Raw genomic sequence first — 5807 nt, 5'->3', positions numbered from 1 at the left:
TGATGATGGTTATGATTATGATAATGATGATGATGGTAAAATGCTGATGATTATGGTGATGGTGGTGGTGATGAGTATGATGATGTTGATTATAATGACTATGATGATGGTGATGATGATGACTATTAATACCAAGCTCTTATTTCTCAGAGATAATACAACAATACTACTTAATAACAACAAGATAAAGTATATTCTTCGGCATATCTTAGATTTTTACCAAACCGTCTTCAAAGAGCAAACGTGTTCATTAACTTGGGCAATTGAGAAGGAATCATATCTTCCAAGATAGTTTAGATTTAAAAACCGGGTTTTAAAAGATGTTATCCTAATTATTCTTTAAATACATGGATGTTTTCGAAGAGAAGCAGCAGCTCACCTAATGTTGAATTGGGAAAGCAACGAAAAGCAGAATAAAATAAAACACAACAACCACCAAAAAAAGAAGGAGCGTGAATAATGTCCATGAAGTCACCTGCAACTCGGTTGTCATTTCTGAAAACAGTTTTTGAGTTCCTGAAGATGGGAATGATTGATATAACGGTGTCTTGAAGAGGGTGATTACAAAAACTATGATGAATCATGACATGATTAAGCTTAAGGAGAAAGACGCGGTGCAATTCCATAGGTTGAGGAGACGAATAATATAGTTAGGAAGACAGAGCACCATGTCATCAATAATGATAGTTGCCTCTAATAACATATCTTTCCTTAGTTTCGATGATGGATGTCCTAATGAGCTAGGAAAGAGAATCATAATCTACCCAAACCATCATATTCCCGAAAAATGGCAGGACAGTTCATAAGACAAAAAGCGATTATGAATTTCGTATGAAAACCGTGAACACAAATCTTCGACAAGATAAAAAAAAAACGGCGGCAAAGACATTATATTTTTTCCTTTTTATTTTTCCAAGTTATGCTAATGATCATTAAGGGTTTTTCCTGTTTAATCTCCTCACCTGATTAGAGTTATGAAACCTGTCATGTAATCCCCTAAATATGCAAATGGTCTCCGCTGCCTGATTACAAAATGAAAGCGAAATCCCACTCTTATGTCTTTTTGATCCCGGCACTCTTCACCCAATCCCCATATCCCTTCCAGTTTTTTCTCCCGTTTTCTCTTTGCACACTCGCTCTGTCGTCCATATGAATACATATTTTCATATAATTATATATAAAATAGGAAATAACGTTTACAATAGCATTGGCAACTCTCTTGGAAATTAATACATTTCGAAAGAAAAAGAGAGAATGTATAAATCTATTCGAATAATTCACTTTTTTATGTGCACTCTCTCTCTCTCTCCTTCTCTTTCTCCTTCTCTCTCTCCTTCTCTCTCTCTGTCTTTCTCTCTCCCCCCTCTCTCTCTCTCTCTCCCCTCATACAAACACACACACCCATACACACACACACAGGCATACATTATTACATTATCTCCTCTTTCTCTTCTGTAATAGTCTATTAATGGACTTTTTAGTTCCCTACCGCTCTCACTCTTTCTTCTGTATTTCTACTTCTTCTACTACTACTATAACTACTACTACTACTACTACTACTACTACTACTACTACTACTACTGCTACTACTACTACTACTATTACTACTACTACTACTACTACTACTACTACTACTACTACTACTACTTCGTCTACTACTACTACTACTACCATACTGCTAATGATTCTGTTATAAATACTGCTACTGCTTCTTCTAATTACACGTATACTATACTTATAGTATTACTACTACTACTACTACTACTGTTACTACCACCTCTATTTTCATTTTGGTCTTGTATTGTCTATATACTTCTTCCTACTTTCTCTATGTTTATTTTACTTAATATACTGGGAGGGGGGAGTTGTCATCATCTTGTTCATCATTTATTTCATCCTTATAGGAGAGAAACATCGCATCTCCCGTATATAATGCATGCATTCCCACAGAAACGACTCAAGTAAACCTAAAACAAACTATTACATGTCACTCAAAGTCCTTGCAAAATGTCTCCAGAATTATGACGGCATTTTAAGGGCTTTGCGTACATTCTCTCCCACCATTGCAAGCCCACATCCAGCCGAAGTCCCCGGCATCCCCAGCCGCCTAAATACTGCTTTATTAGCATCAACGCGCTACCCTAACGAGTAATGCACCGAGGATATGCATGATAATGAAAAATGAATTATGAATCGCGTCTCTGATTTTGTTACAGGGATGAAGCCAGAAGAAGAGGGAGACGGAGAACTAGAGACGCGATACATAAATCAGGCTCTGACTGTGGAGAAAAGAGATAGATTCCTTCCTTCCATAAAATGGCTGTATAGATAGAGCAAGAGCAGTAAATGATGAATCGAGAATGAGCGGGGATATAGATGGTAATGCAAGGAGCACCTATGGAACCCCGCAGGAAAAAGAGCGCATTATTCGATTTCTCGCTAATCCCTCGTTCGGCATGCAGCTCGGATTATGCCGCACCGTGTACCCCCGCTTGCTCCACTGAATTGCCATTTGGAGATGCAGAGTAAGCTAGATGCCTTAATCCCTCCACAAATCCTGGTTATGAATATAATTAGGGAACAGTAGCTATAGCATCCAGCCAACGAACATGCAAACGAATCAGCGAGCGAAACTGTTTGCTAACTTCTCCCTCATTTTTCTCTCCCTTTTTCCCCCTTAACCCGATATACACGGATGCATATCAATGTCTTTTCCTTCAGTTTACAGTCAACTCGTATTATAATGTACCTGTTTCTTTTAGGAGGAGAGGGGCTACAAATTGAATGAAGAATATTTTTCGATGTCATAAGGCTTCTATTTTTCTGTTGCGAAAAAGAAAATCAATTTTGATTATTTCTCTCTGACAAGGCTTGGATACGCTGAAACGGCTGAATAATCTCAAATTCATTTTACGACGCGACTATGATTTTTTTTCCGTCGTTAATGACTACAGACCACCGGTCAATAACCCCTGTCATGCCAGTCAAAATGGCAAAGGAGACTCGGTGATATTGATGATATATTAATATAAAAACCTCATATACATACAAACATACATACGTAGATATATATAAATAAACCCCTCAAAAAAAGTTTCTACTCTCGTCATGGCACAATCATCGCCATAATTATTCCACAACTTAGAAAACCAAATTAGAAAATTGTTTTCATGAGCTTCTCTGAATTATGAGGACAAGATTATTGCTATCATCATAAAACAAAGGATATATAGTAAAGAAATTGTCTTGTTTGACACGTTTTGTACTTTAATTGGTCTGCAATTGTTAGGAATGGGGATTTTAGCATTTTTTCAGAACGGCAACTTTTTTTATAGAGCAATTAAAGCAGACAATCCGGTGATATTTCAACAGGAATATAAAAAATGAAGGGGCATCTAATATTTGATAATTGGGAAAGGAATGGTCCAATGGGCACTGGAGGCAGCAGATAAAAACATCACAACATGTCACTTCCCTCCAGGATATACGGGCATAATTTCCAATCAATAAAATTATGATAATAATAATACATTTATAGAGCGCAGAAACTATCCGACATTAAGTATAATTCTACTGCGCTACAAGAGCTCCTGATATGCTTAGATCTACAGTTAATTGAAAAGATGTGCTTTCAGTTTTTATTTAAAGATATTCATAAATGGTGATCGATTTCCTGACTTCTAATGGTAAGTTATTCCAGAATGTTGGGGCTGCACAAGCAAATGCTCGACCACCAATAGCGTTATTTTTGTTTTGATAGATGGGATCTGCAGCAACAAAGTATTTCGGGAACTGCGCAAATTGCGATTGTGTTGATTAAGTTTGAAATTTAACAGTTCTTTGATATAAGTGGGAGCTTGAACAAGAAGTGCTTTATATACAATCAGCAATATTTTGAATGCTATTCTCTGGCGTACTGGGAACCAATGTAGATTTCTTAAAATTGGAGTGATCCGTGTGATAAATAAAAGGCATTTTTTTCATTACGTGAGAGACATTAATCGATTCGAGGAAAATCCGATGTTGTATACGCCCCTGCATGCCCTCGAGGAAATGGATATATTCTCCATTATTTTCAGAAAATGCACATCAACATACAATGGATATCTTGCACAATCATTGAATTAAGCTTACATTTCCCTATTAACGTCCTGTTCACATGTGGTACTAACAATTTCCCTGATTTTCCAAAACCTACCACAAATGGAATTTGACAATTTTCAAAACAATGCAGTTATATAGTAACATGAAAGTATAGTGAATCTACTTTATGAAAAACATTAACTTATTTGTACACATGCAGCTCATAGTTTTCTCACAATTGCCGTTTGTTTTAGAGTTTCGTGTTTTTTTTTTTTGACACACTGTATATAAATCTAACGGTTTATGTTCTGGTCGATACTGTCGTGTATTTATACCTCTTTTATTTTCCTTGTTTTACTTTTTATTAGCACCTTCTTCTATTAACAAAATACATTAGTGAAAGGAGAGAAAGATAAATAAAACAATGCCAGACAGTGTATTCATCACTCGACTGTCTGCGGTTGATAATGAACCGATTGTATTTAGAGAAACCACCAATATTTGCTTCGCTTTGATTACAAGAGAGTAATATTTTGAGGTAATCAGTAGGAATGATTAATGAAAAGACGGAAGTAAAGGTGGGGTCACATTTTTATTCCGGAAACGCCGTTTTCATTTGCGGCAAAGCTATGAATTATCTCTGTTATCATTTATTGAGGGGAAATATTGAATACTTGAAAACGTACACCTGAAAGTAACAGAATATGTCATTCTATGGTGACGTGAGAAATTAATTCAGTTGAATATGACATATAGCTTTTACAAACAGAAGATAATATCAAAGATTTTGAAATTCACGAACAGGCCATAAAACTATTCATTTAAAGATACTAATGTATCCCCCCCCCCCCCATGCCCAATACCGTAATAAACAATTAAAATACCATCACTTTTTTCACCATAATTATTCGCTTGGGGAGTGGCCATTTTAAACCCCAAAAGGCACCTGGTTTCTCTCTCTCTCTCTCTCTCTTTCTCTCTCTCTCTCTCTCTCTCTCTCTTTCTCTGAGAATGAAAAGGATTTGTAAAAACAGAAAGGAAAAAAAACAAGAAGATTATTGTTAATCGAATTGCCTTTTTGGACCAAGTTGTCACCGAATATATTTTCCATTTTAGATACAGTGGACGATGTTTATTATATTCTTTAATTTAAGAGTTGGAAAATTAATGCCCTACATAATCTTGAAATAATTTCCGTGTAGTATTGTTTTTGTTTTAGACCTGTTGTATTTCCATTTGTTTCTCTACTTGTTATTGTTCTCTCCGTCTGGTTTATTGGTTTTACTTTCTTATTTAGTTTTCGTTTTCTGTTTAGTGTTGTTGTGTCGTTTGTTTGTTTGTTTTTTGTTTTCGTTTTCATATTTTTATCGGATGGTTATCTGTATAAGTATCTCAGTTACCAAGTTTCCATGAACAAAATATTATATATTTAATTGAGATACAAAAGATCTTATTCTATCTCGATGGATGCGTGCCTGATATTACTGCCAACATAAAAACGTGGATGGCGTGAAATTGAAACAAATGTTTTTGTCACTTTTCAGGCTAATTATATATCTAAGTGATCCGCTATGTCTCGGAGGCATTTTGAAATTGCCTAATGACAGCTCCATACTTCATCCTAACTCCAAGCCGCTGTCCTGGCGGTAACGAGCTGTCAGGGGCTCGATAAACGTACTCGGCTTTTACCGTAGCTATACTGGCGTATAAAAGCGATGAACAAA

Source organism: Strongylocentrotus purpuratus, unplaced genomic scaffold (assembly GCF_000002235.5).
Source record: "Strongylocentrotus purpuratus isolate Spur 01 unplaced genomic scaffold, Spur_5.0 spur5_scaffold_10, whole genome shotgun sequence".
Lineage (NCBI taxonomy): Eukaryota > Metazoa > Echinodermata > Echinoidea > Camarodonta > Strongylocentrotidae > Strongylocentrotus > Strongylocentrotus purpuratus.
The sequence above is the reverse complement of the archived record's forward strand: the minus strand, read 5'-3'. Positions refer to the sequence as shown.